Source organism: Mesoplodon bidens (genome assembly GCF_964165515.1).
Source record: "Mesoplodon bidens genome assembly, chromosome: 16".
Classification (NCBI taxonomy): domain Eukaryota; kingdom Metazoa; phylum Chordata; class Mammalia; order Artiodactyla; family Ziphiidae; genus Mesoplodon; species Mesoplodon bidens.
Genome location: NC_138173.1, coordinates 67809422 through 67830155, shown reverse-complemented (window position 1 = coordinate 67830155; position 20734 = coordinate 67809422). Strand labels below are relative to the sequence as shown.

The 20734-nt window shown below is 51.8% G+C and overlaps 1 protein-coding gene across 1 annotated transcript in view; it reads left to right on the top strand.

The window, feature by feature from the left end:
* Positions 1–337: 337 nt before the first annotated feature.
* Positions 338–20734, top strand: part of CYRIB (CYFIP related Rac1 interactor B) — a 154779-nt gene continuing 134382 nt past the window's right edge. The window contains exon 1 of the mRNA XM_081258912.1: positions 338–540. The gene's annotated coding sequence lies outside the window, so the exon portion shown is untranslated. The remainder of the gene's footprint in view (positions 541–20734) is intronic.

Sequence of the window (20734 nt, the reverse complement as noted above, 5' to 3'; positions counted from 1 at the left end):
GCCTCGCAGAGCTGGAGTTCCCTCGTCTATGCCACCGGGAGGGCGCCGAGCCCCCCAGCGCGCCCCCGGGCGGCCGCTCGCCCGCCTGCCGCGACTTGCCCAAGGTCACCCGCGCCCCGGCCCCCGGGTTGTGGGGTGGGGGCCGGCGCGGGGCGGTCCCGGGGCGCCGCGCGCGCTGACGCCGGGCCCCGCGATGCGGCGGGGACGGGGCGCGGGGGGAGGCGGCTTCGGCGGGCGTCCCCCTTTTGTGAGAGGGCCCGCGGCGCGGCTTCTCGAAGGTAAACGGCGTTTCCTTTTCCTCCTCGATGCGTCTCTTCCTTTTATAGTTATTTCTCGCCTGGCAGTCGCCGGGGCTGCTGCTGCTGGGCCGCCGCGGCGGGGGCCGCTCGCAAACCTGTGGCGGTGACGTGAGACCCGCCAACCCGGAAGCAGCGGCGGCGGCGGCGGCGGCACCCGAGGCTCCGAGGCTCCGAGGCTCCGAGGCTCCTGCGCTCCAGCGCCGGCGGCCGCGCTCCCCTCGCCGCTCACCCAGGCCGCCAGGTACGTGCCCGGGGCTCCTCCGGCGCTGCCGCCCGGGCCGCCCGGCTCGCTTGCGCGCGCCCTGGGAGCCGATCTGCCACCGGCGAGGGCGTGGGGTGCGGGGCGCTCGCGCGATGGGTGCAGGGAGAGGTGGGAGTGCGATCCGGGCCGCGCTGGGCGCCCTGCGGTTGGAGAGGGGGCGCCGCAGCGGTGGGAGCCCCCGGCGCGTGGGGCGCCCCGAGGATGCGCCTCGGGGGAGAGGGGGCCGGAGGGTGCGAGGGGTGCACGCTGAGGGGCCGCCGCCCGGGTCCGCCCAGCTGTGGGGAGCGCGCGGCTGCGCCCGGAGGGAGGGTGCCCGGCGTGGCCGCTCCGCCGCAGACCCCTCCTGCTAGCCAGGTGTGGGCACAGGGTCTGACCCCGGGCGCCGTGCACCCCCCAACCCCCCCAGCTAACTTCGACTGGGGCCTTGGAAGGCCAGTCTCTTAGAATTGAGGAACTGGAGGGGGTGAACAGAATCTCCCTTGGCTTCAAGACTTCCTCGTGGGGTAACCACCCGCCTCTGTTTAAAGAGCACTTCCTCTTTGCCCTTTATCTTTTCATCGTATTGTTTTTCCATTTTTTTTTTAATGTAAGTTCAGTGTTAACCAGTGGATGCCCCTGCAGCCTGCACGGCTTCCCTGGGGTTGTGTACACAGCCCGTGGGTATGGAACCTTGTGTGTCCTGTGTCGGGGGGTGGAAGGAAAGAGGAACCGAGGACTTCCCTTACTGGAGCCCCCGGCGGCGGTCTTTGATCCTCCCCCTGCCGCAGAAATGGAGCCAGAGGGGGAGGGGTTGAGTGGGAAGGAGGCCCCGCCGGGGAGTGTCACAGAGGACTTTGCACCTAGGTTTAATTCCTTGCTCTGCCACTTAATAGCTGTGTGACCTTGGGCAAATCGCTTGCCCTCTCTGAGTCTTAGGCGCTTGTCTCTAAAATGGGCTGCTCTGAGTTGGGCCTCGAGAAGAGGAGCGTGTATTTCCTGGCCTGGAGAGGGCGCAGTGATGGGACGTGTCATTGTCAGTCACCTTTAATTTCTGCATCCCCACCGTGTAGAAGAGGGGCCTGGGGCACATGGGAGGTGCTCCATAGATACCTGTGAAATGAATAGGTGGGTGGTGAATTTTGAGAAGTGAGTGGCTGGGTGTGGTCCCACATTTTGGCTTCCTTGCCCTGTAACATCCATTCCACGGTCCCCAGAGAGCCACATTTTGCCACCTGGGATATATGTAATCCACCCCCTTCCCAAGGAGGATTAGCTTGTGAAAATATTGACTTCTTATGAAAAGGAGCTTAAACTCTGACTTTGAGCCTCTCCTATTCTTGGAAGATTGCATTTAGTGGAAATGAAAAGGAAGCCTCATTTTGATTGCCACCGCCAGATGACTGGCTGCCGGGGCGGGCTGCCAGGGCTGACAGCTGGGCTGATTTCCCAGGCATTGGGGTTCCTGTAAACAGGAGGAAGCTAGGGAGAGGTGGGTTTTCTCCTAGGTGGGGCATGCAGAAGTGGTCAGCTGGCCTGAGTTTTCTTCCTGGGGAGGCACGTTGTAATTTGCATTATCTCGATCCTTGCTAAACTTTAGGCATGGGGAAGGGCAGAGCTTGTGTGCTGAGGAGCCCAGGGTGGACTCACCCTCAGGGGTACTTGGAAATGGCCTTCGTATAAAGGCTCGCTATGCATTTCCACAGGTCACTTGGGGAGATTTTCAGGTAGTTTTGCTTTCTCTGACAGCCATTCCTTTTCTCCTTTCTCAGCTCTCAAAGGCCTCTGTGCACTTCACTTAGGATCCTTAGCTGTGCTTTTTTTTGTTGTTTTTTTTTTCTCTCACAGCTGGAGGGCAGGAGATGAGCCTGAGTGCTGCTATTATTTTAAGAGGCAAAAGCAGGCACCTCTGTGTGGCCGGCTGAGGTTTAAGCATGCACAGATTCATTTTTAAGGCATAGAGTGGCCATAGTTACCTATGAAGTAGAGATTTTATTCTCATCTTGCGACTTAGAGAAAGTGCAGGACTTGGCCCAAGACCCTCAGCCAATTAAGCAGCAGATTCAAGGTCCTTCCTCCAGACTTCCGACTGCAGAGCTCTTCTGCCCTTCCCTGTGCACTGTGCTCCCTTCTAAAGGGCCTTTGTGTTTCCCCTGGCACCTGGCAGACTGTCTGGCATATGCTGGATACTCAGTACATGCCTTTTTTTTTTTTTTTGACAGAATGAACAAAAGAGGGATGGTTTGCTCTTTGTGGAGGTACAGTCTGTCTCTACCTCAAGGTCAGCGCACTGGCCTGTAGGTGACCTTTTGCAATTGTTCTCTGGCCATTCCTCCCAAGTGTGTCTTGCTTCCCCATTGTGGAATCCCAGTCTCTGTCAGTTCTTGCTTCAGGACCCAGAGCCCATGACAGGAGGGACTCCTGAGGGGCACCAGTGCCAGGAGGTTGTGGCCTTACTCTCATCATCTCCTTGATTGAAGAGGCCACTGTCCTGTGGCTTTGGAGATCCGGGACTTGGCCGCCAAAGCGGTTTCTCTCTCTCCAGTGAAACCATCGTCCAGCAAGCGTTGTGGCGATAGTGTGTGTCTGTGAAACATCAGATTTAAAATCAGTCCACTTTAGCTATGCCCTGGCCTGAAGCCTTAGAGAGGTCATGAACTTCTTAGAACTTTCTTTTCCTCATGTATAAACGGGCAAAATCATCCCTGCCCTATTCCATCCAGTTCACAGGACTCCTGAGCATGAGGGCAGGATCCACATTCACACCTCACTGCCCCCTCTTACTGCCTGTGTGCATGTCACAAAGTTTCTTCACCTCTCAGAGCCTCAGTGTTCTCATTTGTAAAATGGGACGATCTATCGGGGGGATTGTTTTGCACATTGTGGTCATGTGAGTGATGCTCTCAGCACAGGCCCCCATTAAATGGCCATAATCATCAGTGTTTATTATTATCAACAGCAGCAGCAGTAATGATCCCTGTGTCCTCAACTAGAGAGAGCATAAGCATCTCAAAGGCCAGAGCCATGTCCCTTTTTTTTTTTGCGGTACGCGGGCCTCTCACTGTTGTGGCCTCTCCTGTTGCGGAGCACAAGCTCCGGACGCGCAGGCTCAGCGGCCATGGCTCACGGGCCCAGCCGCTCCGCGGCATGTGGGATCCTCCCGGACCAGGGCACGAGCCCGTGTCCCCTGCATCGGCAGGCGGACTCTCAACCACTGCGCCACCAGGGAAGCCCCCATGTCCCTTGTTTAACTTGAGTTGGAGCTTCTGGAGAGAAGTAAATTGAGGAAGGGTGGTGGGAAGGGTTGATTTTATTCTTTTTCTCCTTCCCTGTCTGGGACACTTGATAAAGGCCTGATGAAGGAAGAATCATTATGATCCTGTTTTTCATCCATCCCTGAGGGTAAAAGGTCTTTTTTCCTCTCTCTCATAAAGTGAGCTCCTTATGTGCCTAAGACACGCTTTCATATCTTCTCATAAACTTCGTATCCACTCCTTCCAGATGTCACCCAAGACTTGATCCCCCCAGATTGTCAAATGGACAGAGTTCTGTTGCATCCGTAGAACTTTGGGAGTTAAGTCCTTGATGGTCTTAAAAGGGGTGATTGGCCTCACCAGGTTGAAGGGAAGATAATAACTTTGTAACCAAGGATGCATGAGGTTAACAGCAACTGTATTTTCCTCTCGACCTTTTTGCTTCAGAGGCAGCGTGGGTATGGGTTTGGGGGCCACACTGTCTGGGTTTCCATTCTGGTTGTGCTGCTTACGAGCTCCGTGGCCTTCCTCTCTCTGGGCCGTCTTCATCTTTCAAATGAAGAATGTATGCTGCCTGGAAAGATTGTTGTGAAGGTCAACACAGGGGTGGTCTGGGGAGCCTCCCAGCACAGTGTATGGCGCCTGGACGGTGCTCAGCAAATGTCAGTTACTTTCCTGCCACTCCTGGGCTCTTTCTGTCCTGGCCCCAGTCCCATCGTCCTGTCCTTCCGTTAATGGGGCTCCAGTTCCCACTGAGGATCAAGCCCTTGGGTGACAGCTTCATCCTAGGTTCAAGTTCAAGTCTCCATGCTTTCCCAGACCACTTGTTGACTGGCCACAGTATGCTGCTTCCACTGTGAATGGAGAGATCCTTGTACCAGAGCTTGTCAAGGAGAGTAAACTGGGGAGTCAGTGAGTTTACGTTTTGTCCCGTTGATTTTTTTTCCCTCTCCTTTCCAGAGACTTACTAGCTGCCATCTGCTCCGAGGGAAGGAGACATCATGTTCATAAATACATAAATAATCGAAGCTGACGAGGAGATTTGTTTAAAGTAGTGATGCTGAGAATGATTTTTATAAATATTTAAGATAATCTGAAGCCATTAGAGGAATTGCAGGGTTTATTAAAAAAAAAAAACTGAAAGCGTGTTTTGGAAGAGTTCCTTCTCTTTCCAAGTTGAATAAATGTCAAGAGTAGTGGATGCAGGGCCCGTGAGGGGCAGGTGGGCTGCCGGTCTGTTTGTCTCTGCTGTTGGCTGTTGGCAGTCATCCATTTATGGGGGCTGATGGCTGGGGAGCACGAGGGTAGCCAGAGCCACAGGACTGGGGGCGAGAGCCCTGAACATTTTGAAGCTGCCTGGGCTTCCTTGAGACTCAGAGAGCCAGTGGGTCACACATGCCAGGAGTCACCCTGGGGGGCTGTACATTTCAGATGCTGCTTCTAGAATCTGAGAGTCAGTGGCAGGCTTCTAGAAGGTTCCTGAGGTGAATGTTTTTTGCTTAATGACAGGCTCCATTTTAGTGAGCCCTACTGAGGCCCACAAGTCAAGAGGCAGCTGGGTGGTCAAATCGAGGGATGTGGGATAGGGCATGTCAGAACTGGGGGACACCTTGCAACACTTCCCAAACTGGCGTGTGCCCCCGGATCCCTTGGGGATTCCCTTGCGGATTCTGAGTCACAGGCTGGGGTGGGCGGGAGGCCTGCATTTCTAACACCTCCCCATGTGATGCTCTGGGTTGTGGACCGCACTTTGAGTAAGGAGAGCTTGGAGGTCCCCACCCGCCTCGTTCATTTGGGACCCCAGCTGGCACTGAGAATGCGAATCAGAATATGGTCCCGGAGGCTCCTGGCAGCTGATGGCTTAGTTAGCAGAGGAGACAGACATGCCCCAAATCACACGATATGAAGATGGTGGGGCCTGAAGGGAGGGTGGAGAAGAGCTCCCTCCACCCACCTAGAGGTGCTCCGTAGCCCAGCAGGGCCCGGGTGCTCTGGGCAGTCCAGGTGGGGTGGGAGAGGGAGGGAAGGGAGGGAAGCAGGGGGAGTGTGCCAGGCCTTCACCCATGGTGAGGTCTGGAAGGACTGAGCAGGAACCTCTTGCTCAAGAGTTTCAGGCTTCAGGCGTCCCGTACTCTTTTAATTTTTTTGTGTGTGTGTGGTACGCAGGCCTCTCACTGTTGTGGCCTCTCCCATTGTGGAGCACAGGCTCCGGACGCGCAGGCTCAGCGGCCATGGCTCACGGGCCCAGCCGCTCTGCGGCATGTGGGATCTTCCCGGACCGGGGTACGAACTCGTGTCCCCTGCATCGGCAGGCGGACTCTCAACCACTGCGCCACCAGGGAAGCCCCGTTCCGTACTCTTAATTGAACAGATGAGGGAACTGGGATCCAGAGGGGGAAGCATTTTGCCCAAGAGGCAAAGTCAGGACTGGAACCCAGGTCTTCTGGCTCCCAAACCGAGCTTATCACACGGCTCCAGAGTGTCTTTCTGTGAGCGTCTCAGGGCTGCCTTAGTGCAAGGCTCTGAGGCCAAGGAGATGCTGGGGGCTGGACGTCCTTCAGCATAGAAGGTACCTCTGCCCCTGACCTCCCTTTGGCAGGGGACCGAGCGCTTAAGCCCACAGTGAACGAGAAGGCCCGACTCGGGAAAAGTGATGGCTTTGAAGCCATGCACCCTGCCAGGCTCCTGGGACCAGCTGTGTCTGGCTGCTGGGAGCTCTGTGGAATGTTGCCCACTCAGCAGATACTGTCAGACTGCGGAGCCAAAGGCGTCTTGGCGCTACCGCTCAGTAGCTGTGTAACCTTGGGCAAATCGCAGGGCCTTGCTGAGCCAGAACCGTCTTGGACAGAGCTGGGCTAATAACACCTGCCTCTCTGGATTGTCTGGAGGACTGAATGAGGTAATGTGTGCTCTATTTGCTAACCTAGCCCCTTTGTAGAAACACTCCAAAAAGACACCCCCCGGGCTTCCCTGGTGGCGCAGTGGTTGAGAGTCCGCCTGCCGATGCAGGGGACGCGGGTTCGTGCCCCGGTCTGGGAAGACCCCACATGCCGCGGAGCAGCTGGGCCCTTGAGCCATGGCCGCTGAGCCTGCACGTCCGGAGCCTGTGCTCCGCAACAGGAGAGACCACAACAGTGAGAGGCCCGCGTACCGCCAAAAACCAAAACCAAAACCAAAAAGACACCCCCTCCCCACGAAGACATAGTCACCACTGGGTGGGAACGGATTTGTCCAGTGCTGATTTCAGGCCAGGGCTATATCCTTCTGGCAGCGACACGGGATATGGATTTGATGGGAGGGTAGGTATTTCTGTAAGGTAGTTGCAAACTGCTGCAGTGCTTTTATGCAAAACTGAACGCTGGGGTTGGCCCCCCTGGGGTTCTCCTTTGAAAGGGAGAAGAACCGTGGAACTTAGGACCTGGTACCTCCTGGTTCACACATGACTCCCTAACTGTGGAGTCTTTTGCAGCTTGCCTAACCTCCCCCGGCATCCCAGTGCCTGTTTTGCAGCTTGTTGTGGCTCTGAAGTCAGGAAAGGGCGCAGTTGGTCTGGCCTCTCACAGGTGCTCAGTACTTAGAGTCCCCTGTCTGCTCAGCCTCAGGGTCTGGGACTCTGGGAGGAGTCCCAGAGTAGACCAGGGGAGGCCTTTACTGCCAGTTTGTGTGCTGGCCTGGCCCCAGCTTTGCTCAAAACCAGAGGTGAAGTAAAATACAGAAGGCAGCCAGGAAGTGAAACTCAGCCAGTAAAATCCTAAGATGTCTGCTGTGCTCCCCTGAACTCTGGTTTTGTAGCGAGAGTCACCGGGCACCAGAGGACAGCGCGGCAGGGTGATGGAAGGGGATGGGGGCAGGGGAGCGGGAGTTGGGGAGCGAGACAGCCTATCTGACACTTTCTGTCGCATTTATGACCCAGCCAAAGGCCTCCCGAATAACAAGGCTCCTGTAAATGTCACATTGCGGGTTTTTGTGATTTTGGTTTTTTTGGGTTCTTTCGTCTACCTTATTATAGTAATAACTTTCCCTTGTCGAGCATGGATAATGTGTACTTTGCAGATGGTATTTCTTACCTCACAGTAACTCTGTGAGGCAAGTTATATTATCCCCACCTTACAGATGAGGAAACAGAGAACACTTAGAGGCTAATAAAAAGCAGAGCTGGAATGCAAAGTGCTACACCAGCTTCAACACCCACCTCTTGTTGTTACCACCTCTTCTGAGTGTACGTCAAACATAACTCGAAAAAATCTCTGAAGAGACTTGTCTGCCAGGGAGCAGACACTGCTGCCGCTGGACGATGCTAGATGTTGCTGGAAGGCGGTGGTGGTTTTCTAAGTGGGCATCTCATCAGGATAGGCACCTTGGCAGCCATCACTGCCGAGAGCCACCTACTGTGAACTTGTCAGCCCAGGAAGTTCTGAATTTATAAATGACTCTTGTAACTAGATTACTTGGGCTAATTTGAGTGGTGAGGTTTTTGGTAAATTCAATGTGAAAGTGACTGGTGCTATTAATACACCTCTTGATGCGTTTGGTGTTGGGACGTGTAGCACATGCATCGTCTGCGTTACTCTGTCTGCATGCACCCTCAACAAGGCAAAGTTTTGGGGGAAGGAAGTGTGCTCTGGGTTCATGCTTTGGGGTGGATGATTGAACTGGGCAGGAAAATCCCAGTGTTTGGGCATTGGTCACTGTAGACTTGAGGAAATAAGGTGGTTACAGGATGAATCGCTGGGCTTGTAGTGTTCCCCCCATCCATTTTCAGTGTGTGAATTTGCCAGACTATTCTGTGTGTGTGTTTCCTCTTGCCCAGTATTTCTTTTATATGACCGTAACTTGCATATGTTTAAGCTTCCTGGGTGGGAGGGTCAAGAATCCACATTTTTAACAAGCACTCAAATGATTCTGACGCATTGGTCCCCATCACCCAGTTAGAGGAACCCCACGTAGCATAATCTTTTACCTGGGTACCACCTGTTTCTAACTGCTGAGGGTGGGGCAGTTGGTATAAGATGGACAGGACATTGAAGATCACCTAGTCCCATCCTTCTCAGCCTTTTTCAGGCCACAGCCCACTCAGGAAACAGAATTTATAAGGTGTGGGGTGGGGAATGGGCAGTAAAAGAGGAAGCATCTCTCGGCTGGAGATGACTGACCCTGGGGCCACCCTCCCAAAGTGCTGAGGAGGTCAGTATCTCAACACAGTGTAATCTCGTCTAGGAATCCCGCGTGGGAAGCTCTGATTCTCATCCAGGGTTGGAACCTGTTCACACAGCCCATGGAAGCCCAGAGAGGTGATGTGAGTTGCCCAGAGTCATGCAGGAACTTGAAAGTTATCTAGGTCACTCACTGAAAGAATGAGTGATCAGACCAGGGAGGTGAAGGCCCTACTAAGGACCGCACGGCCAGCCCGTGGCCCAGCGAGGAGTTCTCGTGACCAGACAGCCTGTCCGTGGCAGGCGGGTTGCCAAGCCATGGTGGCCTCTCCAGCACTCACCAGCCTTGGAGGTCCGGTTTCCTGTTCTAATCCGAAACTGATTTTCTGCTAGTTCCTGACAGACAGACACATCCCTCAAGACCCAAAAGCACCAAAGGAGAAGAAACCTTACACAGGAGGCACATCTCAATCATGAAGTCCCGAAGTCAGCTCAGCAGGCAAAACTGCATGGTGAAAATGATTCAGACAGTCTCCTAATTTGCCCCTGAAGGATCATTTGTGCACACGTGATTCTGTGCACGTGATGCTGTGCAGTAACATGTGTGCGTGAATGTATAACACAAGCAGTAGTGTACAGTATACAGTAAAGTACAGTGTACAATATCCAAAAAAGAAATTCAATTAAATACAAGAGACAAAGTACACTTTTACTATTTAAATTAAAAAAAAAAAAGCATTTGGCCCTTTGAGTATAGCTGAATATAGCTAAGTTAAATGAGCATGAGATACAGTTCCATTATATGTTGTGATACATTGAGGACATCTTGAGAATGTGGAGTTGTCCTGACCTGCTGGCATGCCATGTATTACACGTGTATGTACAGTTATTCCAGGGGTCTCTTCTGCTTGAGTGTGATTAACTTTGGAGAGTTTTGGGGGGTCCAGCTCCAGTGTGGGAGACCTAGTAGACTGGAAGGACACAGCCTCTCCTGGCCTAGTGAGGCCTGACTCCGGTTTTTGAATAAAAGCAGTCTCTCTGATCACAACAGCTCCTAGATTTAGGACTGTCCTTGTTCCTGTACACCTCACGTCTGTGGTTGAATGCCCCATTCTGGAGTTGATCTGAAAGGGCCTCCTGGGCCCATGGGGGACTCCAGCCTTTAGAGATGACCCCAGCTCCCTGAGGCCCTCCTCCCCCTGACCCCGACACCCCCAGTGGAACTGTCTCTTTCCCCAAGCGGTGTTTCTCAAAGTTTCAGTGGTGAAATGCAGAGGAAGTGTAGAAAACCGAATTTGCATACTTCTGACTTCACCCTGGGCTTTCCCTCTAGGCAGTAAAGGAGGAATAGGTGAGCTGTGACCTTTTGAAGGTCCCCCACCCATTCCCCCAGGGACCCCCTCCCCCATGATCATGGCTGAGAATGTGATTGGAAAGTGCTTCTCTCCAGCTAACCTGATCTTTGTCTCAAGACCTTGGACATTTAAAACCCAAAGAAAAGGAACCTGATCTTTTGTTCCCCGATCATGTTAAGTGGGGCCGGAGGGAGGGAGTATTTGATTCCACCTTGGAGCTTATTCTCCTACGCATTATGGAGCTGCCACGCAACAGCAGGGATTGAAGAGCACCTGAGATGCACCTGCTGATGTGCAGAGACTGGAATGTTCTCTGAGAGCTCACTCAAGAGAAAATCCATCCGGTGCCCCGTCCTCCCCCCAGGATGCCTGTGAACCGTGTCATCCTGGGAAGGCACCTGTATCTTCTTGCTGGTGGCCAGCTGGGTCCTTGATCAACCCTTCTGGGCAATCATGGCAATTTATATCAAGAGCCATGAAGATCTTTGTAAACTTTGACCCAGTGACCCCACTTCTGGGAAGCTGTCATACAGAAACAATAAAATAACTAGACAAGATGTTGCACAGAGATCTTCAACTCAGCTTTTTTGACAATAACGAAATAAGTTGGAAATAGCCTAAGCGTCTGACCATAACCAGAGACCTGAATCACTTCTGCTGTAGCCACTCAAGGTGAAGGCCCAGAGGCTGGGCGAAACTGAGCAAAGCAGTCGTATATAGGAAAAAAGACTGGAAGGAAATACACTCCAAACTGGTGTCAGAGGTTGTGGAAGGCGGATAAGAATCTGGACGAATTTCTTTTCCTTTCTCCCTTTGGCGCATTTTCTGTAATGTGGTGGCTATGTTACTTTTATGGGAAGAAAACCTCTGTTCTGTCTCTTCTTCTAAGAAACTGAGAACTCTGCTGTTTCCAGGGAAAGCAAGAAAACCAAAGTGGAGATCCCTTCGTACACGGCGCATAACGAAACAGACCAGCTCCTGAAGCTTAGTCCCGGGCATTCCTGAGGTTCCAATACTAACAGGCCTGTTAACAGGAATATAAGACAACTGGAGAAAGAACAGCTGGCCGTTCTTGAATGTAACAGCCACCCTGGATCAGACACCCTAGACCCAGGCAGAAGACATTATTGTTGCATTTAATAGTAGTAAAATAATCAGTGAGGTAACCCGGAAGTGGGGTGGGGGTGGGGGTGGGTCAGAGGAGGTCACGTGACTTTTCTAGAGCCACCACAATCCCAGGAACTCTCCTCAGGTCATATGGAAATCATTTTCTGGGAAGGGTAAGGTGAGGGTCAGCTACCAGTGAACAATAGCAAGGTTGTTTTCTGTTTGGGTGGCATTGTCTTTGTCAGTGGCAAGCAGAGTGAACTCTGGTTCCCGTGGAGGAGAAGCTGCCCTGGTGTGTTCTGAATGGAAGAGGTGTAACCTATGTCCACAAGCAGGTGAAGGCGCCGAGGTGAGCTACAGCCAGTTACGGGGACAGCAAATTTCCAGACAGTCTCTGTTGTGTTTAAAATGCCATTTTCTTTCAAGTTCTGTAGCTCACCTGTCATCTTTGCCTTCATTTTGGAGCAGTTCTGATTCAAATAACTCCTCAGCCATTTTTTTAAGGGAGGCACAAAAAAAGGTGCCTGGGAACTAGGTGCCAAAGGTGGGTTTGAGGAAGAAGCGTATGAATTAATTTTCTGCTTTGGGTGGAAAATTGAAATGGGAGTGTTTTAAAATGTTCACTTCAAGGACTTCCCTGGTGGCGCAGTGGTTAAGAATATGCTTGCCAGTGCCGGGGACACGGGTTCGAGCCCTGGTCGGGGAAGATCCCACATGCCGCGGAGCAACTAAGCCCATGCGCCACAACTACTGAGCCTGTGCTCTAGAGCCCGCGAGCCACAACTACTGAGCCTGCGTGCCACAACTACTGAGCCTGTGTGCCACAACTACTGAAGACTACGTGCCTACAGCCCGTGCTCCGCAACAAGAGAAGCCACTGCAATGAGAAGCCTGCGCACCGCAACAAAGAGTAGCCCCCGCTCTCCGCAACTAGAGAAAGCCCATGTGTAGCAACGAAGACCCAACGCAGCCAAAATTAAATTTTAAAAAAGGGATATAAAAATATTCACTTCAAACCCCAAGATTCATATTTTTTGAGTATGTGTTTCTGTGATCACATAGGCAACGGGGACATGTTTTAGCATCATTTCCAAATAGCCATTTATTCAGTGTCCAGAAAAGCCCTTGTTCTTTCCTTTCTCTTCCTTCTCAGTTCTCTCCTGGGCCCGGCATCTGGGCCCTCTGCTCCCAAGCACCTTCCAGAGGAAGTGACAGGTACATCAGGCAGTTGTGCTGCTGTGGCCGAATGTCGGAAGCTACTTGCTGAGCTGAGCCCTGGGCCACAGAGCTGAGTCGCTCCCCTTCCTCATCTTCGCCGTTTCCAGGGTCAGGACGAGAACACACGGTGGGATAAGTTTCTGCCTGGGCCCATCATCTCATTTAATCCTCACCCGCACTCTGCCGGGAGATGCAGGTCAGCTCAGCAAGTCCCAGCGGGCGACCCATCAGGTGTTAGGCGGGTTTAGTAAAAGCTTTCGTCCTTGGGCGAGGCTGAAGCCCATGAAAACTCCAAGGTTTTTGTTACCTGAGGGTGTGGGTTTCATCTGCTCCCGAGAGGGCGGAGGCTCGGGAGACCCGCTGCTGGACACGGGGCCTTGCCTCTGCCGCGGGTGCCCAGCCCTGCCAGTTGCTTCACGTCCCTTTGCTTCTCTGTGGAGGGGGCATCACGAAGCATCCTTACCGGAGGAGGAAGCTGGGTGTGTGATAGGCCTCTCACCTCCCTGCCTCCCTCTCCTAAGGGCCATACTCTGAGGGCTCTGTCACCCGTGTCCTCCCAGAGGGGTGGAGCTGCTGTCTGGGCAGTGTGTGGGGGCATCTGTTCTAGATCTGCCCTGTTTTCCCCTCCCATCTTCCTTCCCTGTCTGCCCCCCTCGCCTCTGTCAGAGCCTGGGACAAGCGCTCCGTTGGAGAACCGTCGAGAGCTAACTCGAGGAACAGTCCTCTGTGAATAGATGTGCCGGAAAAAAGCCTTTGGCCCAGTGTAAGCCCAGCTGAGTTTTGTCGGCGCTAAATTAAAGATGAGCTTCCTGGCTCTCTGGTCTACTTCGCGTTGACTGCACACTACATCTTGACCCTTAAAAGAAGAAACAAGGAAGGAAGAGAAAAAAGAAAGGGGCTTCTAGGACAGAAAATAAAGTCTAATAACAGTACCTTATATCCGTAGTGTGCTTTGTTTTTTGCCGTGGCCTTCTTCCACTAAGCATCGCCGAGCCCTGGGACTGGGCCTTTTACTCTTTGAGGTCCACAGGTCAGGCCTCGATCTAAGAGTGTTTGTAGAATGAGTGCGTAATTTTTTCAGAAACTTGAAGCCCAGAGAGGTTGAGTGATTTGCCTAAGGCTGCACAGCTGCTGAGGGCCAGAGTTGGGACTCAGTCTTAGCTCCACTTCTTCAGCTCCACTTGGTGGCCTCCCTACAGGTGCACTTCAGGCTGGCAGAGAATTCAGAAGTCAGGAGACACACCTAATGAATGAAAGGGGTATTGACTGAGGCCTCATCCCTCCTTTATTCTGAAGGCTGGTACTCCTTGTACTCTGGAAATCAGCCTGCTCTCTGGCCACCTGAACTGTCCTCCCATCTCTCCCGCCCTCGCATGTTGAAGCATTTTCTCATTTGTCTCCTCCAAAGCTCCTGGAAGCCCCCTGGGGCTGTTATTTAGTACCGTTGTTGAAAATCAGATTGCAGCCCGTGGCTTTGGCTGTGGGAGCTGGAGTTGAACGAAAGAGTACATTGGTCCTCAGGGAGAGAGGACCCTTGCTGTCCGTCAGAGGGTCCCCAGGTTGGGTCTTCTGTGGGCCATCACACTTTCTGTTCCAGCCTCCCCATGTTCTTATCTGTAGAAATGGTGATTCGTTCACCGGCCAGGCCCAGAACCCCTACTGTGTGCCAAGTACAGTACTGTGGGTTCTGTTCCTCAGATTAAATGCTGCTGTGCCCCTTAAGCCAGCTCTGGGCTGTGCCTTATGCCTTCAGACTCCAGGGATTGGGAGGCAATCGGATGACTTCACTGGGGGGGCCTTCTGCACCCCTCCCCCATTCCCTTTTTGGGTCCAGTGGGGAAAAACCCTGTCCTCCGTGTTTTCTTCTTCTTCTCCTTCTCCTCCTCCCCCTCTCTCCCCTCCTTCTCCTCTTCCTTCCCCTCCCCCTCCTCTTACCATTTTCAACAAGCAAGCATCAAGCATGAACTATGTGCGAGGGTTTGGGTTGGGTGCCCATAGAGAGAGCGTAGCAGGAATCATGGCTCACAGAGGGTCCTGGACTGTGGGACGAGATGGACGTAAAAACAAGTCATTGTACTAATATGCAAAGTGTTACGGTTATGCAAAATTTAAAACTTGCCTAACAATGATATACATTGTTTAAGGAGTACAGTCATATGTAGTAAAAGCGTAAAGAAATGCATGGCAGTAAGAATATGCAATTCAGGACAGTGCTTACCTCTGGGGAACTGGGGAGACAGATAGTTTTGGGGTGGGGTACCCAGGGGACTTTGCTTGTATTCACTATATTTTGTTCCTTAAGCTTGGTGGTGGGCAGAGAGGCGGTTTTATTATTCTTTATATATTTTTTGTACGTCTGAAATATTGCACAGTAAAATTTTTTTTTAAAGTTGCAAGCAAGAAGTTATTTGGAGACACTAGCCTGGGAGGGTCAACAGCCAGATATGGGGAAGTTTCTCTTCTCTGCATCTAGCCAAGCACAGGCCAGGCTCACGCATTCAGGACATGTTGAACTGAACTTTGCCTGAAGGGTCTAGGGCAGGCTTTATAGATAAGGTGACAGTTTGAACTGAATCTTGAGGGCTAGCGCTGGGAACAGCATTTCAGACCAAGGGAACAGCGTGTGCAAAAGCTGGCAGGCAGGCCAGCGTTCAAGGAGCTACATGCAAATGGGTGGAGCCCATTTGCTCTCCCAAAGCCCCCCACCTCCCTGCCGCCTTTTTCTTTTTGGGATGCGCCGCAAGGGGGAGAGCAGGCACTGGCCCTTCCGCCTCCTCCCCCACTTCGGAGCACATAGCAGTTTCCCAGATGAGTCTTCAGTGTCAGACAATGGTAACCTCGGCCCTTTTTCTGTACAAGGTGAGCTTTCTCGCCAGTGTTTGCTCTCTGCTGGTCCAGCTCCTTTATCAGAGTCCCGGTTTACCGACGGCTTCCTCCTGCCTGGGCTGAGGAAAAGCAGTTTGCGGGCAGCTGTCATTGGAAGGGACCTTAGCCGGTGTCTGGTGCAGTGACCAGATGAGGAGACCGAGTCTCCTGATGACAGTGAATGTTCTGGAAGGGGGTGGCCTCAGCTTCTGAGCTTCACGTGGGATCTTAGTTCCCTGACCAGGGATCGAACCAGCACCCCCTGCATTGGAAGCACAGAGTCTTAACCACTAGACCAGAAGGGAAGTCCCTGCTCTTGATCATTTATACTCAGAATGGCTCAGAATCCGGGGTGGTGTAGAGTTGAGTTGACTCAGGATGGGCTTCACTCTGGTATTAACACCAAGTCAGATTCCCAAGAGCACTTTGATGTCTATTGGGGCCTTGGCTTTGTGAGAGATTGGTCCCAGCCCAAGGAGATTGGCTTTGGTTTCAAATGCAGAAGGCCCTTGGTAAACCGGGACTCTGATAAAGGAGTTGGACCAGCAGAGAGCAAACACTGGCGAGAAAGCTCATCTTGTACAGAAAAAGGGCCGAGGTTACCATTGTCTGACACTGAAGACTCATCTGGGAAACTGCTGTGTGCTCCGAAGCGGGGGAGGAGGCGGAAGGGCCAGTGTCTGTTTAGTGGCTTTTGGGGAATCATGTCTCTTCAAGATCATTTTCTTTGAAAACATTGCAAAGCCAACAAAACTCCTGGGGGAGCCAGGTCAAAGCAGTGACGGGGAGTTTCATCAGCACTTAATCAAAGACATTGACTGTTTTCTGAGCCTCACTGGTTCCTCTCCCACTGTTGACTTTAATTGTGGAAACTTGTTCATTAGGGTTTCGTTACAGCTGGCCCAGGGTGTCACCCCTCGTTTGCCCACTTTGATCTCTGGGAAGTCGTCGGCTTTTTGGGAGATCCTTGGGCTCCTGGCCATCTCTGCCACTCACATTCAAATTCAGGCCAGACCTGCACCCAGATTTCAGGAGAGAGGTCCTTTTCCACACCCCATGTTCCTGCCTGGGCTGAGGAAGAGCAGTTTGCGGGTAGCTGTCGTTGGAAGGGACCTTAGCCAGTGTCTGGTGCAGTGACCAGATGAGGAGACTGAGTCTCCTGGTAACAGTGAATGTTCTGGAAGGGGGCGGCCTCAGCTTCTGAGCTTCATTGGGTGCCTCTTTTAATCTACCAGAGGCTGTCCCCAACGAACCTGCAAGTCCACAGGCTTTTTAGATGCAGTCTTGACGACAACCTAGTGGCAGGAGGGGGCAGGGAAACCTGCAAGGTCCAGAGGAACTTAGCATGGATCTCCCACCGGGGACCAATTAATTCCGCAGGAAGTTATGGTTTACATTTTTCCCTGGAAACTCAGGCCCTGCACACATTCATGCGCCTTGGCCCTCAGAGCATCCTCTCCGCAAGTTTTGTTTAATCACAGTCATAGTTGAAAACTCCCAGCATTTTCCCCTGATTTTATTAGCTAGTCCTTACCCGCATTTCATCTGCCTTGTCTTAAATACTTTTTTGGGGTCTGTGTTTATAGACCCTAAGTAAACTCAAATCCTTGACTTTAATTAGGAAGCCAGCAGTGGTCAGAAAAGGAGGTTCATTCTGTCTGTTTCTTTCATACTGTAGCTGTTGAAAGTGTAAGTGAAGGCAGGGGGATCCCCAATAGCTAGTAGAGTGACCTGGGGGTGAAGGATTGTGTGCGCCAACAGATCAGGTGCCCTGATTCAGCTTCAGTTACATCGACATTACCTGCAAGAGATCACTTGATGTTACCTTTGATTGATTGATTGATTCATTCATTCATTCACCAAAGGGATGCCACCTTCTTGTAACACCATCTCGTGATCAGACCTCAGAGGGCAGTGATTTTTGCCTGTGTTCACTCCTGCTTCTCTGCCCCTAAAATGGAGCATACCGTGGGTGTTCGGTAAATATTTGTTTAATGAATAAATGAGCACTAGACATTCCATCATTAGGAATCCATTTCTTTGTTTTAATGATAGGCTCCTATCTCCTTGTATCTTTTATTTTTTTAACATCTTTATTGGAGTCTCCTTGTATCTTAAAACAATGCCCCAGGGGAGGGTAAAGAGTACATTAAGTGCCAACAATGAGCTGTTCGCAGGAAAGCAGATGGAACTCTGTGGCCCCCGGCAAGAGGGTGAGCCAGAAGCTGGCTGGGGTGTCCTGTTAGTATGGAAATCGGTGTGAAGAGAGGGGGATTAGAGGCTCAGCTAGTTGGATGAGCGAGAATCTCTTGGGCAGGTCACCCAAGCTCTCTGAGATAGACTTCCTGATCTAGAAACCGGGGGTGGAATGCTAATGCCAGATTCTTAACCTAAAGAGTCTTATGTGCCCTGTCCCCTGGGTCTCGGTTTCCCTGAAGGCCCTTCTATCCTCGCAGGTGTTCCCACTGGTGCTTCCTCAGGGCATTCATTCAGCGCCCACTGTGTCAGGCACGGTACTAGGCCTTGGGAGGACAGTGGTGTCAGAGGTAAATGAGTCCCTTTTTCATCTAAGCTGGGGAGTTTAGATGGAGAGACAGATAGCGATGATAGATAGAGGGAGCTGGGGTGGGAGACATGCTGGGATGGGGGCCATGCAACCCAGCCTGAGAGATCAAGGAGGGCTTCCCAGAGGAAGTGGCATCCCAAAGGGTAGGGGCTGTGTTTTCTTACTCTTTAGATTCCTAGCTTTAAGCAGAGTGCCTCACATATAACAGGTATTTGGGGAATGAATGGTGGATGAGCAGATATGTGTAACAGTGTTTTATAAACCAGGAAGTATAGAACAAGGGGCAGGCGTCGGTGTTATGAGTTGCGGAGGGTAAAGCAGGGGCACCTAGGACAAACTTTATTTCCCGCCTTCCTGAGGACCAACTGTTGCCAAGACCTAGGGTCTCCCTTAGAGCACAGCCAGCTGGGTGACGCTGTCAGCCTCTGCCTTTTGTCCCCCCACTTGGGGAGGGAGACTGTCTGTGGCTGGACATTTGAAGACAACTCAGTAGCCAGCAGCCCTTCTTAATGGGATCCGGATTTGGACATACAGACCTTGTTCCCGTTACCATGATGGCTGACTCAGGAGGTAGCTCATTGCGTGTGTGTGTGTGTGTGTGTGTGTGTGTAAATGGAGTGATGCCCAGCAATTGCTAAAAAAGGTCTGCAGCTCATATTCAAATCCCTAACTCTGCAGTACAGTTGCCATCCCCAAAGCAGAGCTTGCTCTTTTTTTAATCCTCTCCTTCATCCAGCTGAATTTCTGGAAGCCAGGGATGGCAACTGATTCATCTTTGAAACCCTAGAACCCAGCAGGGAGCCTGGCACATCTGGATCTTGGAACCGTTTGCAGAGTGAATGAACAAATGAACAAACGAATGAATGAACTTCAGTTAATGCCAATTAAGGTATCCAGAGTGTAGCTGATGTCTAATGTCTTCATGGGGGTAGAGAGAGAGGGATGTTTCTGGAAATGACCTTTTGCTACTATGTTAGGTGTTTTGCAATAGCAAATGCTTGAAATTCTGCTTGACGCTTGCTCTCTGGGGTGAGAGATGAAGAAACACTTCCTTTGTTCACACTTGGCTCCGGGGCTGTGTAGACAGGCAGAGGCCTCTCACTTCTGCCGCCCTGGGAGCCCCTGGGTCCACCCTGTGGACCAGTTATGGTGGGACAGGGCTCGTGGATCTGCAGTGACCTAATTCCACAGTTCAGTGAGTTGGTGTGTCTTGCGGGCATTTTCTGTATTTTGGGGTGCTCAGCATCCTACCCACCTCCCTCTTTGGGGGATCTCCCAGGATGTAGGTCTTGGAGGGGAACAGAGCTCTGCCCCCCGGTACGGGAGCTGAGGTGGACCAGACATGCTTTCTTCCCACGTCCAGCTGCTCAGGCCGTGGCGTGTGGCCTCCACGTGGCCACGTGGCTCAGATTCTGGGTTGAGCGCAGCAGCAATGCAGGTGAGTTAGAGGTTCCTCGGAGTCAGGAGTGTCCTAAGCAGATGTTCTGTGGGCACAGCCTTGGCCACATTTCCCCTCTGCCCATCTCCCCTGGCCCTTTATCCCGGCCTGGTTCTCCAGCCTGCCTGGTGATTCTGGGAGCTTTCCCTTATTGTCTCATCAAATTCCGTTTTTTCTTTTCTGCTGTCTGTAATCAGTAATCCTGACTGACAGGTACCACTGAGGCCAGAGTGAGGCACCCCGTCCCTAGCACGGACCTTGGTAACATGGTGAGACAGGTGAGCTTGCTCTGGATGCCTCCCTTTTTGTGGTGTAGACACCATCCAGCCTGATCCCATTCCTTGAAGACCCAGTCTGCTGCAGTTCAGCTCCGTAAACATCGGGCCACCTACTGTGTGTCAGGTTTGCACTCAAAGGCACAGGGATGCGGAGATCAAGAGTCCCTAATCCTGGCCGATCTGGGGCTTTCTGGCCGTTCATCCCTTCAACCAATATTTATTGAGCACCTGATAAGTACCAGCAGGCACTGTGCTAGGGCTTAGGGATGCAGAACCAAAGAGATGGCATGTTTGCCATCCTGGAGTTTTCATTTCAGCTCTTCAGCCTGTTCTTCCTTTAAACCATTGTCTTATTCTTTGCCTGTTCCTTCATTCATATATATATGTGTGTGTGTATGTATACACACTTACACATATATACACATACACATACACACATATATGCATACATACATATACATACACATATCATTCACTGAATACCTATGTTCTCTGTATAAAAATGCTTATATATGTATACATGTTGCTGTATAAAACATGCATATATGTATGAAAACAAGCTTTCCTTGAATACCAACTGTATGCTACAGATAAAAAACATGTTTATATATATATATAAAACATGCACATACACTATATACATCTACATGTATCTACAAGTGTTTACTGAATACCTACTTTGTGCCTACGCTGTGCTAGGCATGTGGCAGAACATAGCCTAGCAGAAGAGACAGAGAAGAAAACGTTTTCATACGCTGGGAAGGGCCATAACTTTGATGAGGATTAGGCAGAGAGGTGACGTTGGCAGGGTTACCGTAAGGCGTGAAGGGAGAGCGGGCATCAGGCTGCCACGGAGCAGAGGCCAGTCCTGGTTGCTTTCCTCCGTTACCTTGACAAGGACGGTCTGGTCCAGGTATCTGCTGAGGTGGCAACTCTGAGTGGCTCCTTACGTATTGATTTAGG